Source organism: Hyla sarda, chromosome 5 (assembly GCF_029499605.1).
Source record: "Hyla sarda isolate aHylSar1 chromosome 5, aHylSar1.hap1, whole genome shotgun sequence".
NCBI classification, from domain to species: domain Eukaryota; kingdom Metazoa; phylum Chordata; class Amphibia; order Anura; family Hylidae; genus Hyla; species Hyla sarda.
Genome location: NC_079193.1, coordinates 23,473,174 through 23,490,590, shown reverse-complemented (window position 1 = coordinate 23,490,590; position 17,417 = coordinate 23,473,174).

Sequence of the window (17,417 nt, the reverse complement as noted above, 5' to 3'; positions counted from 1 at the left end):
TCCATATGGACATGATGACATCATACAGTTCCTCCATGTGGACATGATGACATCACACAGTTCCCCCATATGGACATGATGACATCACACAGTTCCTCCATATGGACATGATGACATCACGCAGTTGCTGTAGATTTGTCGGATCCATGATGAGAATCTCCGGTTCCACCACATCCCAGCGGTGATCTATTGGATGAGATAAGGTGACTCTGGAGGCCATTGGAGTCATGGAGTAATAAGAGGCATAAAGCATTACCTTTTACCTTTGAGCAGCCCCTCATACTCGCTGGGCCAGGTGTTCTGCAACTGACCCAGCAAGTTTAACGAAAAAGGCAAAGCATACACTGCCATTGACAGGAGTCCCTGCTCTTGTAAGTACTTCCTATGGCATTTAACACTTTCAGTCTAGGACACCATGTGAAGGGAATCCTAAAAGTTTTTATAAAATTCAGAATTGGTTTGCTTATTTCTACTCACAGAGCATTGTCTAGACTAGATACAATTATACTCACTTTTCAGCTGAGAACAGAACTATGTTCTATGTAGTAGTTTGGAGACCAGGTTGTTTAGCTCACAGAGCATTGTCTAGACTAGATACACTTATATTTAGTTCTCAGCTAAGAGCAGGACTGGGTATTTACAGACAGTGACTATGAGCATTTGTTCTCATTCACTTTAAAATGATGAGGAATTGAGATATAAAGTAGATTATTCCCGTAGTTTAAATGATGGCCGCCCGTCCTAACCTTTGACGATGACAACCTGTCTACGTACATGATGGATGTTTTACGAATAGCAAAATCTGGAAAGAACAGGTCCACCATACACACTTCTAGGGAAATATTTGTCAGATGATGTCACCAGCGCCCGTTCTGTTTGGGATTAAAATTCTAATGTCAATCAATATCCTGTATACTGTCAGTGTATGGAGATTGTATCACATGTCTATGCTGCTAATGATATTATCATTATTATTATTACGATATTAAGCTTTGTTATGAGTTTTCACAGCTGTAATCCCAATAAACCACTGTAATCTGTAGGAGAGAACCTGGCAGGAAGTGGCCTATTCCCTACAGCGCCACCACAGGGGAAATGAAGCATTACACAAGGGGCTGCTGTATAATGCAAGAGAGACGCTCTATGTATCCTAATAGATGAAGGTCTTGGATAGGGAAATCTCCCACTTTTAAATTAGAATGCCAAAATACGATATTAAAAGGGTACTCCGACATTTGGTAAGAAAAATAAAATGGCGCAGAAACATTTAGCATTTCTCCCCTGTCTCCTCCAGTCTGAAACCACCAAAAATCTGTTTGTTTTCAGAATCTTAGTCCCGTACTTCTTGCTTGAGCAATTGATCAGTACTTACATTCCCAGAATTCATTGCTTTCCCTCAGCTCTACATCACAGTCCTCCCACCCTGCCTATTCACCTCCCACAACACTCCTGCCAGTTCCCTGCCCAGAGCTGTTGCAGAATATCTTCACAGCAGATTATGGCACAATCAGTGATGTTACAGCACCTGCTGTATTCATTCCCTGTATGCTACCCCTTCCTGTTTCATTGTTCATCACAAAGCAGCATGCTGTAACCACACCTCATTCTTCCTAAATGTCCCAACAAAGATATATATATATATATATATACACATGATAGGGAGATGGTCATGTAGGCTGGAGGGGCTAAGGTGATGACATCACTCAGGGGGTGGGGCTAGAGCTCAGAAATAAGATCCAGTCATGCCTCTTTAAACAGTGGACAGGGGATGATTCATATCTTGATAAAGAGGAGCCGGGAAGCACACTGGCAATGAATGAACAACACAACTTTCTCAGGGGAGAGGAAAGAGCCAGGGAGCTGCTCACCCAATACCAAACTAACATTGAGAGGACTTCATAAGTTCCTGTCAGGACAGAGTGAGAAGTGTGAGAATTGCTGAGACAACACCACAGTGACAATATGGACTACACAACTTCCTGTTAAGAGAGAGGGAGGAGCCAGGAAACTGCTAAGACAACACCATGTTGACAGTGAGAGGACTACACAACTTCCTGTCAGTGGTAATTCATGCATAAGCATGCTGAAGCCAGTACAATTTGTGATAACACTATACTAGCAGGTTATACAACTTAAGTTTTATTAGTAAGTTATATATTTTGTGGGGGGCGCTTGGTTCTAGCAGTCAGACCTTAAAGATAACAATGACGAGAGGTAAAATCTACAATGACTTTTTTTGTATGAATTCGGGTAGAAAAACAGACATGGTGCACATCCACAATCTTGTATAATGATCTGATTGCTTCTCAGCATAATGTCAAAAACTAACAGGTTGTTAGTATACATTTTTGATCAAAAAGTACAAGCCCACTCGCCACGTCAAGGCCACCTCATTAGAGTGGGTCCCTAACGTCCCTAGCATAAAATGGCGCAGCACTGGGCGGCGACCACCACCGCCCCGACACCAGTGCCCACGGGGGGGAAACGACCCACTGGCAGAGCAGCCCCAATGCCACTCAAACCAGTCTATGGGCCGCACCTCCCCGCAGACACGCGCCGCGGCAGCAACGGACGCCGCACAGCAAGACTGTAGATGTGCACCATGTCTGTTTTCTACCTGAATCCACATTGTGTTTTCTATCCCCTCTTTTTTTTTTTTTTTTTCCTGCACTCTTCCCCACCCCCTCAGCCCAACCCTATATAAGTAGTAATTAGCTACACAAGGGCCTTTTCTTTCCTGGCAGCCTCCCAGTCTGACTGGGAGAGCATGGTAAGTGAGCTATTACACCTTGTTCACACTGGTGTGGTGCTGTGCGGTGTCCGTTGCTGCCGTGGCGCTGTGTCTGCGGGGGGGGTGCAACCCATGGACTGGTTTGAGTGGCATTAGGGCCGCTCTGCCAGTGGGTCGTTCCCCCTGTGGGCACTGGTGTCGCCGCCCAGTGCTACGCCATTTTATGCTATGGACATTAGGGACCCACTCTAAATAGGCGGCCTTGACGTGGCGAGTGGGCTTTTTGATCAAAACGTATATACTAACAACCTGTTAGTTTTTGAAATTATGCTGAGAAGCAATTAGAACATTATACAAGATTGTACATGTGCACCATGTCTGTTTTCTACCTGAATTGACTTTTTTTTTATGTTTTGCCAAAGCCAGGATCTCAGAAGAAAGAAAAGTATTTAAGGGGTATTCCCCCTGACATCTCTGTCCATGTCAGGAACTATCCAGTGCAGGAACAAATCCCCATAGCAAACCTCTCCTGCTCTGGACAGTTCCTGACATGGACAGTAGTCAGACTGGAAAGAACTACACAACATCCTCTGGAGCATACAGCAGCTTATAAGTACTGGAAGGGTTAAGATTTTTAAATAGAAGTAATTTACAAATCTGTTTTAACTTTCTGGCACCAGTTGATTAGAAAAAAAATAATGTTTTCCGCTGGAGTACCCCTTTAAGGAATGAAACATCATTAAGGGGTATATAAGGAACCCTTATAGATACCAGCCAAACATTTAAAGCTTTAAATTCTTACCATTCCAGTTCCACCAGTGTTTCCCAAGCATTGTGCCTCCAGCTGTTGCAAATCTACAACTCCCAGTGTGCCTGGACAGCCAATGGCTGTCTATGCATGCTGGGAGTTGTAGTTTTGCAACAGTTGGAAGCATTTTACTTGGGAATACACCACCTTCCATTATTCAATATATTTTAGCTCTATTTGAGTCTACTTTTTGAGTTTATCCTACAGAACAGTTCATCCTGCTCTTCCAGCTTCATCAGCACAATGCAACATAATAATAAAAAAAATTAAAATAATCAAAGTGATAATACCACTAATAATATAATAAAAATAATCAAAGTAATAATACTACTACTAATATAATATTATTATTATTATTAATAATAATAATAATATAGTTCATAATAATACAAATAATAATTTTATTAATCTAGCGCGAGCAGATTACGCAGCACTTTAACATTTTGGGGCACAAAGAAAAAATAAATCAGACAATGCTTCATATTTACGAAGTGTTAATTAAATCCCTGTTTGTGTGAAGTTCCAGCTTGCATCCAGAAGAGGGCGCTGTTTCCTCCCTGTCATTTTTCAGCATTTGTGACTTAAAGGGGAAATCACAGGAAAAATCAAAACACTGAAATAGTTCATATTTTTTGTAGCTGGAAAGAGACGTCTCCCCTCTTGTATAACGAACAGAAGATATTGTGTATCCAAGTGTATCCGATCAGAGATACAGTCCATACACGCAGCCTATGTGCCCAGTGCTGATTATCAGAGGTTGATGCCATCTGTTATTATTACGTCCTGTCACCTGGCATCCTGGCACTATGGGAGATATCAGAAGATACAGCCGTGCCCGGGGAACATAATGCCGAGCTGTGACAACAAACACACAGCAATCTGGGTAAAGCGGGTCCCAGTGTAAGTATATTTCCAGGTAATAACAGGGAATGTGTATAATTATGTGTAAACTGTCTCATCTATGCCAGGTATTAAAGGGGTACTCTGGTGGGGAAAAAAATGTTTTCAAATCTACTGGTGCCAGAAAGTTATACAGGTTTGTAAATTACTTCTATTTAAACATCTTAATCCTTCCAGTACTTATCAGCTGCTGTATGCTCCAAAGGAAGTTGTGTAGTTCTTTCAAGTCTGACCACAGTGCTCTCTGCTGCCACCTTTGTCTGTGTCAGTAACTGTCTGGAGCACGAGTGGTTTACTATGAGGATTTGCTCAAATTCAAGACAGTTTCTGACACTGACAGAGGAGGCAGCAGAGAGCACTGTGGTCAGACAGAAAAGAAATATACAACTTTCTCTGGAGCATACAGCAGCTGATAAGTACTGGAAGCGTTATATGTTTAAATAGGAGTAATTTACAAATCTGTTTAACTTTCTGGCACCAGTTGATTAGAAAAAAACAGTTTTCCGCTGGAGTACCCCTTTAAGGAATGAAACATCATTAAGGGGTATATAGGGAACCCTTATAGATACCAGACAAACATGTAAAGCTTTAAATTCTTACCATTCCAGCTCCACTAGTGTTTCCCAAGCATGGTGCCTCCAGCTGTTGCAAAACTACAACTCCCAGCGTGCCTGCACAGCCATCGGCAGTCTGTGCATGCTGGGAGTTGTAGTTTTGCAACAATTGGAGGCTCCCTATTTGGGAAAACACTGCCTTCAATTATTCAATATATTTTAGCTCTATTTGAGTCTACTTTTTGAGTTTATCCTACAGAACAGTTCATCCTGCTCTTCCAGCTTCATCAGCTCAATGCAAAATGATAATAACAATAATAATAAAATAATAATAATAACAATAATCATCATCATAATACTACTAATAATAATATAATAATAATAATAATAATAATAATAATACGTTTTAGAGATGAGCGAATTTACAGTAAATTCGATTCGTCACGAACTTCTCGGCTCGGCAGTTGATGACTTTTCCTGCATAAATTAGTTCAGCCTTCAGGTGCTCCGGTGGGCTGGAAAAGGTGGATACATTCCTAGGAAAGAGTCTCCTGTACTGTATCCACCTTTTCCAGCCAACGGGAGCACCTGAAAGCTGAACTAATTTATGCAGGATAAGCCATCAACTGCCGAGCCGAGAAGTTTGTGACGAATCGAATTTACTGTAAATTTGCTCATCTCTAATAATTTTATTCATCTAGCGCCTGCAGATTACGCAGCGCTTAAAAATTTTGCGGCGCAAAGAAAAAAAGTATCAGTCAATGCATATTTACCAAGTGTTAATTAAATCCCTGTTTGTGTGAAGTCCCAGCCTACATCCAGAAGAGGGCGCTGTTTCCTCCCTGTCATTTTTCAGCGTTTGTGACTTAAAGGGGAAATCACAGGAAAAAATCAAAACACTGAAATAGATTATATTTTTTTGTAGCTGGAAAGAGACGTCTCCCCTCTTGTATAACGAACAGAATATATTGTGTATCCAAGCGTATCCGATCAGAGATACAGTCCATACACGCAGCCTATGTGCCCAGTGCTGATTATCAGAGGTTGATGCCATCTGTTGTTATTACGTCCTGTCACCTGGCATCCTGGCACTATGGGAGATATCAGAAGATACAGCCGTGCCCGGGGAACATAATGCCGAGCTGTGACAACAAACACACAGCAATCTGGGTAAAGAGGGTCCCAGGGTAAGTATATTTCCAGGTAATAACAGGGAATGTGTATATTTATGTGTAAACTGGCTCTTATGCCAGGTATTAACCCCTTAAGGACCAGGCCATTTTACACCTTAAGGACCAGAGCGTTTTTTGCACATCTGACCACTGTCACTTTAAACATTAATAACTCTGGAATGCTTTTAGTTATCATTCTGATTCCGAGATAGTTTTTTCGTGACATATTCTACTTTAACAAAGTGGTACATTTTTATGGTAACTTGCATCCTTTCTTGGTGAAAAATCCCCAAATTTGATGAAAAAAATGAAAATTTAGCATTTTACTAACTTTGAAGCTCTCTGCTTGTAAGGAAAATGGATATTCCCCCAAAAAATTTTTGGTTCACATATACAATATGTCTACTTTATGTTTGCATCATAAAATTGATGAGTTTTTACTTTTGGAAGACACCAGAGGGCTTCAAAGTTCAGCAGCAATTTAGAAATTTTTCACAAAATTTTCAAACTCACTATTTTTCAGGGACCAGTTCAGTAGATTTGAAGGGTCTTCATATTAGAAATACCCCACAAATGACCCCATTATAAAAACTTCACCCCCCAAAGTATTCAAAATGACATTCAGTAAGTGTATTAACCCTTTAGGTGTTTCACAGGAATAGCAGCAAAGTGAAGGAGAAAATTCAAAATCTTAATTTTTTACACTCGCATGTTCTTGTAGACCCAATTTTTGAATTTTTACAAGGGGTAAAAAGAGAAAATTTTTACTTGTATTTGAAACCCAATTTCTCTCGAGTAAGCACATACCTCATATGTCTATGTAAAGTGTTCGGTGGGCGCAGTAGAGGGCTCAGAAGGGAAGGAGCAACAAATGGTTTTTGGGGGGCATGTCACCTTTAGGAAGCCCCTATGGTTCCAGAACAGCAAAAAAAAAAAAACACATGGCATACCATTTTGGAAACTAGACCCCTCGAGGAACATAACAAGGGGTAAAGTGAACCTTAATACCCCACAGGTGATTCACGACTTTTGCATATGTAATAAAAAAATAAAAAAAATGCTTGGTTTCCCTAAAATTTTACATTTTTAATAAGGGTAATAGGAGAAAATACCCCCCAAAATTTGAAGCCCAATTTCTCCCGATTCATAAAACACCCCATATGGTGGTGAAAAGTGCTCTGCTGGTGCACTACAGGTCTCAGAAGAGAAGGGGTCACATTTGGCTTTTTGAAAGCAAATTTTGCACTGGGGGCATGCCGCATTTAGGAAGCCCCTATGGTGCCAGAACAGCAAAAAAAAAACAAAAAAACACACGGCATACCATTTTGGAAACTAGACCCCTCGGTGAACGTAACAAGGGGTAATGTGAACCTTAATACCCCACAGGTGTTTCACGACTTTTGCATATGTCAAAAAATATATATATTTTTTTTACCTAAAATGCTTGGTTTCCCCAAAAATTTACATTTTTAAAAAGGGTAATAGCCAAAAATCCCCCCCAAAATTTGAAGCCCAATTTCTCCCGATTCAGAAAATACCCCATATGGGGGTGAAAAGTGCTCTGCTGGCGCACTACAGGTCTCAGAAGAGAAGGAGTCACATTTGGCTTTTTTAAAGCAAATTTTGCTCTGGGGGCATGCCGCATTTAGGAAGCCCCTATGGTGCCAGAACAGCAGAAAAAAAACACATGGCATACCATTTTGGAAACTAAACCCCTTGGGGAATGTAACAAGGGGTAATGTGAACATTTATACCCCACAGGTGTTTCACGACTTTTGCATATGTAAAAAAAATAAAAAAATTTTTTTTACCTAAAATGCTTGGTTTCCCAAAAAGTTTACATTTTTAAAAAGAGTAATAGCAGAAAATACCCCCCAAAATTTGTAACACAATTTCTCCCGAGTACGGAGATACCCCATATGTGGCCCTAAACTGTTGCCTTGAAATACGACAGGGCTCCAACGGCGCCCTCCCCAGTTGCCGGGGCGCCGCCGCCGGGCCACGTGACGTGCAAAGGGGCGGAGCCAAAAAAAAGAAGAGATTTTGTAAATACCTGGGCAGCCGGGTTCTAAACAACGGCCCCCGACACATGCAAGGGCTCGGCTCCCCGTGGCCACCGGGCTGCATGTATGCAAAAGGGGGCAGAGTTTGTCGTGCAATTCTTCCCCCCCCCCCCCCCCCAGTTTTCTCACCCCAGGTTTCCCTGCCAGACTCAGGGCCACCACGGACCGCGCCAGTGGTGGCAAACGTTCACATAGCGTCCATGCCACACAGCCGGTCACAACGTTTGGGCCATGTAGTTACTAGTAACATTCATACCGTACAGTCATTCAGCAATCATACCATGCAGTTGCACAGCACTCATCCCGTGCAGTCACTCGCAGCATTCATACCGTACAGACGTTCACAGCATTCATACTGGGCAGTCACTTATAGCATTCACACCGTACAGTCACTCATAGCGTTTTCACACGTACAGTCACTCATAGCTTTCTACACCGTGCAGTCACTTATAGCATTCACGCCGTGCAGTTACTTGTTGTTCACTGTGCAGTCACTTCTAACTCGTACCGTGCAGTCACTCACAGCGTCCATACCGTGCAGTCACTCATAGCATCCATGCTGCACATTGCTACACGGCCTATGCTCATATCTTCGCTCCACACGTAACACATACACGGTACCTACACTCATTTGCGTACTGCTTTCGCGACACATGGCAGTTTCCATACTGCACGTAGGTCACGGTGCGCGTAGTCACTCATAGCGTTTCATACCGTGCAGTCACTCTTAGCATTTCATGCAGTCGTTCATACCGTACAGTCACTCAATAAAAAAAATAAAAAAAATGTGTATATATAGTACATACATGCGTTGTAGCATTATATGCAGGAGGTGCACTTACAGTGTCGTATACAGTACACAAGGTTATAGTAGTATGCAGTAGGTTACAGGGTTAGGCATAGTACATACGCTCGTGGCATATTTGCAGTGGGTACGTTGAAGTATCATATACAGTACATACTCTCACAGTGTTATATTGCAGTGGGTAGTTAGTATTGTATTCAGTCCATGCGCTCATAGTGTTGTTGTAGTGGGTATAGTTAGTTCATATACCAGTGTGCATGCTATAGTGTTATTTGTAAGGGTCACAGTCATAGCTGCTGTATACAGTAAATATGCTCATAGTATCACATGCAGTAGGTACAGTCAGGATAGTTTGCAGTACATATGCGCAGTGTCATATGCAGGGGTGCAGTCACACTGGTAGGGTGTACAGCACACACGCTCATAGTGTTATAGGCGTTGGCACAGTTAGGTGGCACAGTGCTTATGCTCAGTGTCAGACACAGTAGGTACAGTTAGGGTAGTTTGCAGTACATATGCACAGTGTCATATGCAGTGGGTACAGTCACACTGGTATGGTACACAGTGCATATGCTCATAGTGTTATAGGCGGTAGGCACAGTTAAGGGGCACAGTGCTTATGCTCAGTGTCAGATGCAGTAGGTACAGTTAGGGTAGTTTGCAGTACATATGCACAGTGTCATATGCAGTGGGTACAGTCACACTGGTATGGTACACAGTGCATACGCTCATAGTGTTATAGGCGGTAGGCACAGTTAGGTGGCATACAGTGCTTATGCTCAGTGTCATATGCAGCAGGTACAGTTAGTGTTTTTGTTACAGCACGTATACTCATAGTGTCATATGCAGAACCCACAGTTAGTGTTGCATACAGTACATGCGCCCATAGTGTCTCATGCAGCAGGTACAGTTACTGTTGTGTTCGTTGTGTCACACGCTACGTGTACAGACATAAGGTCATACACTCAGACCTTGGGCACTGTTTGTGTGCTTGTCGTGGTCATATTGCACTTACGTGTGCCGTCCTTTCCATACATACGCAGGTCGCTGTCCAGAACATATGCTCATAACCATTGTCGTATATAGCTTTATACTGTCTTACCATACTCACGCTCATAGCTTGCATTGTTCATACGCCCATGGAGTTACACGGAATATACTATACATACGTTCGTACCTTCATACTTTACAGATGCTCATAGATTGTTCTCTCCAATCATTAATAGTTACACTGAATATACCTCGGTACCAGTATAATTTGCATACGTTTAAGTTGGCACTGAACATACGTTTGTAGCATTCCACGGTGCGTACGTTGCAGTTTGTGGTCAGCATTAATCTGTTTAGTCCATTCAGGCAACAACACGCGAGCGTCCATCACGTCCACAGCGAGGTTTGAGTTAGATTGTCTTGTTACAGGCAAGATGATTACGCAAAGACCTGTAACATCTACAGGCACAAGGGTACACAGGACCTGTCTAAACTACACGTACGATAGGCAAGCAGACACCGATCATGTCTACTGGACACAATGCTTGTATTATATACAGCAGGTACAGTTAGTGTTTTGTTTACAGCACGAACACTCATAAGTGTCACATGCAGTAGCCACAGTTGGTGCTTCATTCAGTACTTGCACTCATAGTGTCCTTAGGCAGCAGGTACAGTTTCTGTTGTGTATATTTCATGCGCACGTTGTGCTATATGCAATGTGTACAGTCAGTGTTAGACACTCAGGCATTGGGCACTGTTCGTGTGCTTGTCATGGCCATATTGCACTCACGTGTGCCGTCCTTTCCATACATACGCGGGTTGCTATCCAGAACATATGCTCATAACAGTTGTCGTATCTAGATTCATTCTGTTTTACCATACACATAGCGTGCACTGTTCATGTGCACGTTGTGCTATATGCAATGTGTACAGACAGTGTTAGACACTCAGGCCTTGAGCACTGTTCGTGTGCTTGTCGTGGTCATATTGCACTCACGTGTGCCGTCCTTTCCATACATACGCGGGTTGCTATCCAGAACATATGCTCATAACAGTTGTCGTATCTAGATTCATTCTGTTTTACCATACACATAGCGTGCACTGTTCATGTGCACGTTGTGCTATATGCAATGTGTACAGACAGTGTTAGACACTCAGGCCTTGAGCACTGTTCGTGTGCTTGTCGTGGTCATATTGCACTCACGTGTGCCGTCCTTTCCATACATACGCGGGTTGCTATCCAGAACATATGCTCATAACTGTTGTTGTATCTAGCTTCATACTGGCGTACCATACACATAGTGCGCACTGTTCATATGATCATTGTGTTATATGCAATGTGCACAGATAGTATTAGACACTCAGGCCTTGAGCACTGTTCGTGGGTTTGTCATTGTCACTTTTCACTCACGTTTTCCGTCCTTTCCATACATACGCGGGTTGCTATCCAGAACATATGCTCATAACTGTTGTTGTATCTAGCTTCATACTGTCGTACCATACACATAGTTTGCACTGTTCATACGATCATTGTGTTATATGCAATGTGCACAGATAGTATTAGACACTCAGGCCTTGAGCACTGTTCGTGTGCTTGTCGTGGTCATATTGCACTCATGTGTGTCGTCCTTTCCATACATACGCGGGTCGCTATCCAGAACATATGCTCATAACTGTTGTCCTATCTAGCTTCATACTGTCTTACCGTACACATAGTGCGCACTGTTCATACGCTCGTTGTGTTATATGCAATGGGTACAGACAGTGTTAAACACTAAGGCCTGGAGCACTGTTCGTGTGCTTGTGGTGGTCATATTGCACTCACGCGTGCCGTCTTTTCATACATATGCGGTTCGCTATCCAGAACACATGCTCATAACTGTTGTCGTATCTAGCTTCGTACTGTTTTACCTTACACTTAGCTTGCATTGGTCATACGCTCATGGTTGCAGATGGGGTACGATACACATACGTTCGTAGCTTTCATACTGTGCAGATGGTCATAGCTGGTACGCTACAATCACCAGTAGTTACACCGCACATACCTCTGTGCCAGTGTACTTCGCATACGTTAAACTTGCACTGAAGGCATATCACGCGGCATACAACACTTTCAGGTCTTATCTAACTCAACACAATAGTCCTTTCTCTTTGACACTAATGTCATTCATCGGGTTCTGCCACTCTTCTCTGCACTTGTCTCATAGTACCATCAAATCTCATCTTTCAGGTATCCAGCACTTCATTTCTTTATCTCTCCCGGACAGGCTTTCTTTTATTTCGTCTCAGGCTGTCAAGGCTGCGCTCAGAGGGGTCTTGGCCCGTAGCTCCAGTATTCCGGCTCTCAGGAGGCCTATCAGCGGTGAACTGTTAGGTCATTGTCTGACGTGTTGGACGGTAACCCGTTCGGTTCGAGAGAAGCCTGATACTGAAGTCAGCAGTGTACCTAGCGTATTAGGGTTTCCTCCGACCGGGAGAATTCTTGCGTGCCAGGCGGGGTATGGCACGCTTACAGATAGCTCACTTAAGGTGGCAGGGTTCTTGGTTTGAGATTTCACTTTCTGTCACCATAACTTCCCGGTGGGGGCTGTGGTCAGGTTCTTCACTTCAGGCAACAAGTGGTGCCCGGTGGCGGTGTTGTCGCAACTGGCAAACTTTCTCCGCGACAAGCCTTCGGAGCCGCCACTGTTGCCTTTCGGTGCGGGGGCTCTAACCACCTCTTTATTCATATCACATGTCCGCACATTGCTTCGTACATTAGGCCACAACCCTAGGAAATATTCAGGACACTCATTTCGGATAGGAGCTGCGTCAGCGGCCTCCAGGCACGTAGAGCACATGTGATACAGAAGTTGGGCAGATGGCGCGCTGACACATACACCACTTATGTCCCAGATCCCTCGAGGGAGATGGCAGATGCGTTTCACTATTTGGCGTTATAATAAACATTACTCAAATTACCCTATATGGTGTTGTCTTTTTGCCCTCTAAAGGCAGACCCTCGGCGCGGTTTTCAGGCACACCACAACCGCTGTTCTAGGGGCAGGTAGATGTTAGTTACAGTGATATTTATCATGTTTCTTTCAGGTTTCCCTGGTGGCAGGTTACAGGTAAGACTACGTACAGTAATAAGTCCTGACCACAAGTTGTATTTAATTCAATTTCTATTATGTTTCTACAACTCCTAAACAGACTTATGTGTCGCCATGGTAACAGACAGCAAACTCAGTGTAGTCTGATCCCATAGTCTATCCTAGCCCACTGAATGTACAGTATGTTAGCCTAATACTATGATCAGATGGAAAAGATTTATAACATTGAGGTCCTCTTCCATAGTAAAGGGACATACAGGGCCTGGGTACGTCAGTAACCTTTGTAGCCCCCATAGCTGTGCCCCAAGGCTTTGGTGGCAGTTTAGACTTGTGTCTGCCGAGGATTGCCCCGAACTTTCAAAATTTTTATGCACATTTTCCCATTTAAGAGACTGAAGAAACTGCACCTAACTAGTCTGTGTCCTGGATTGTTCTTCCCTCTCCACGGTCCATGGACTGTCACATCGGTTTAGCAGGGGCAGTGATACATTTGTTTGTGAACATATTAGGAAAAAATTCACTTTCTCCTCTCTGCAGCGTCTGCCATTATCGTTACATTTAAATGTTTGATTTGGTTTTGCCGGAGGCTTCGCAAAAAGAAAAAATCCTGTTCATAAATAAATGATAATGGAAAGAATTCTCTGCGGTGTCTGCCTTAGTTATGTGCTCAGCGATATTCCAACTTACAGTGAGAAGTCAAAAATAGGCAAACAATATCATTGTCAAAGATTATATTCTGTAATATAATGTTATACTACCGGCGCACAACACCCACTTGATGCACTGTTGATTCATATTCTGGGTTGCGTCCTCATCCTACACCACACATTGTACCGATATTGCATGAACAATAAATTAACCCTTCACTCGCCAGGGCTGGGATAAGTTATTTTGGTGCCATGGGCAGGTTGACAAATTGCTGCCCCCTCCAATTAATTCCAAACTAATTACCCGATCACAACAGGTATCTACTCACTCTTGAATTCAGGGGCAAGTATGAGCTACCACTATACAAGCACCAAAATAACCAATGATACTGTCCTATAGTGATTATATAGTGGACAGATATCAGGTCTATATAAGCAGTCTTGGAGTATACAGCACTGGTCAGATAGAGTGACAGGCGGAATATATCACTATTACATGTGGTGATTTATAGACGACGTCTTCTTTGATTGTACATTCTCTTTGCATTTTAAATTCGTCTAACTGGTGAAGGGGCTGAACTGTGCAGACTCTAGCAGCCGAGGGGAACGCCCACTAGGCTCTAAAGCTTAATTTACATATATTTATGAACACCAGAGGGGTCCATAATTAATGAGAGGTATGTACGGATTCTGTATCAAAAGTCCTATACAGCCATGTCCTTACTTTATACCATAAAAACCCACTGACAGGTCCACTTTAAGTATTGAAACAGGGATCCAATTGCATTCTGCTTCCTCAGAGTTTTCAACTAGATCCTGAAGATGTGGCTACAGTTAAAAGTGGCAGAGTCTGTGCCCTCAATTCTTAGGGCTAGTGGTTGGGTAGGCCTTCCCTTCCCGACTGAGACGCAGTCATTCACCTTGCTACAGGGACTATAAACAGAGCTTTTAAAAACCATATATAATAAATACATAAGTATTAGAAAATTATATAACTTTATTAAACTTTAGAACATATAACCTTTATCTGCTGAAGTTTTTGTTGTGTCTAACCAGGTCTATAGCTGTATTATTTTAAGATGCTTTGTTGGCATTATTTAGGTGACATACATTATGGGGACACTCTGCAAGCACTGTTTATTGGTGGGAGGTCCACAACACATCCTGCATCTAAAATCTGAAGATAATTCCTTAAAATATAAAGATATATAGGATGAAACATAAAAGCTGTAAGTATATTTGCGGAAGTCCAGGGTGTATCAGCACATTTCCTATTATCTGTCTGTCTCGTGGGCTGAGATGTCCGCCCAGGGCGGAACATTAGAGAGATTAATCTTCTAAGGAAATGAGGTCCAGGATTCAACAACCTGAAGGAAAAATAAATCTTTACTTTCTTGAGAACATTCAAGTTGGGGTATAATCTGCAGGCTTATTTTTATTCAGCTGTAATGTTGCTCACGAATATTCGCAATGCAAATTTTATTCGCGAATATCGCATATTCGCGAATTCGCGAATATTCGCGAATATATCACTATATATTCGTAATAACGAATATTGTATGTTTTTTTTTTCACAGTACACATCACAGTGATCATCCCTCTCTGCTTCCAGCTTGTGTGGTATAAAGAAGGCTCTAATACTACTGTGAAAGACCGCCGGGCGAATTTTCGCTTATATGCGAATTTTCGCTTACACTAATTTTTGCATATGCGAATTTTCGCTTACACTAATTTTTGAATATGCTAATTTTCGCATATGCAAATTTTCGTATACGCGAAGTTTCGCATATGCGAAAATAGAACACGATTATTACGAATATGCGAATTTAGCGAATATATGACGAATATTCGTCCATATATTCGCGAAATATTGCGAATTCGAATATGGCCTATGCCGCTAAACACTATTCAGCTGTAAGATTTTACCAAAAATCTGAATATTTTACACAAATAAACCATTTCAGTTTGTAAGACTTATTTTCAGGGGTTTTACCTCATAAATTCTTTTTTTTATACCAAAAGTGCTAAAATGTCATAAATAAAATTTTTCTAGCAAGTTCCAAGTGCCCGCTTTGGTGCTGGTTGTAGTCTATACTGCTGGGGGTAGGCTGGGCATAAAATCAGTCTCCAACCTGCTCTGGCAGCGGACAATTTAGTCATTGCATACTTGTATACAATTCAGATTTACAATCCAAGCAAGATAAGAAGAAGGCAGAAAGCTATTTCTATTTGTTTCCTTTGCTCTTGAAGTATTAATAGCCCTGAATTTGGTGCAACTTGCTAAACATGGGAAAACCGATAGAAACTGCACCATTAAATTATGACAGTAATATACTGTATACTGAATGGGGGAGATTTATCAAAACCCGTCCAGAGGAAAAGTTGCTGAGTTGCCCATAGCAACCAATCAGATCGCTACTTTCATTTTTTAAAGGCCTCTGAATAAGGAAAGAAGCGATCTGATTGGTTGCTATGGGCAACTCAGCAACTTTTCCTCTGAACAAATTATGATAAATCCCCCTCAATATCTCTATTGTAAAAAAATAAAAATAAAATAAACATGTCCTAAAGGTGACAATAAGATACAAATATCTTCTCTGTTTCTTACCCTGCAGCAAGTATTACTTGTCCACCCAGTTTTCTTTGTTTTGACTTTGTATGCCTAAGGCCAGAACTAAGACACAAGATTATATCGTAAAGAATGTAAAAACATCTCCTAGGGCTCTTCTTCAAGATGAAGTTTGTGAATAATGGAATAATGTTTACCAAAGAGATATGGCTATCTGAGAACCTATATCATATGGTCGGCAGGAGGTACCAACTCCAAAAACAAGAGACCATACAAAAGCAATGTGAATAAAATTATGGACAAACTTTATTGAGGTAGCATATATACTCGAGTATAAGCCGACCCGAATATAAGCCGAGGCCCCTAATTTCACCCCAAAAACCCAGGAAAAGTTTTTGACTCGACTATAAGCCTAAGGTGGGAAATACATCATCCCCCCATGTCATCATCCCCCCCACGTAATCATCCAGACCCCCGTCATCATCACCGCCTGTCTATCTCTTCATCAGTGGTCTTCAACCTGCGGACCTCTAGATGTTGTAAAACTACAACTCCCAGCATGCCCGGACAGCCATCGGCTGTCCGGGCATGCTGGGAGTTGTAGTTTTGAAACATTTGGAGGTTCCAGGTTGAAGACCACTGCGGCCTTCGTCATCATCCAGACCCCCCTTTAGTTTTCTACTCATTTCCCCTCGGTGGGAAGGAAGGGTGAGCTGGTCCGGACCATCTATGCTGCAGGGACCGTCCGGTGGGGAGGGTTAGTCATTTCCGGGTTGTCCTTTTTCACCAGGGGGGTCCTATTCTCCGCTCCGGGCCTGCCCCGGACTAGTGACGTTGCCTTGACGACAACGCACAGGGATGTTCATGTGCGTCGTCGTCAAGGCAACGTCACTAGTCTGGGGCAGGCCCGTAGCGGAGAAGAGGGCCCCCTGGTGAAAAAAGACAGCACGGAACAACTAACCCTCCCCACCGGACGGTCCCTACAGCATAGATGGCCCGGACCAGCTCACCCTTCCTTCCCACCGAGGGGAGGTGAGTACAAAACAAAAGGGGGGGGGGGCTGGATGATGACGAAGGCCGCAG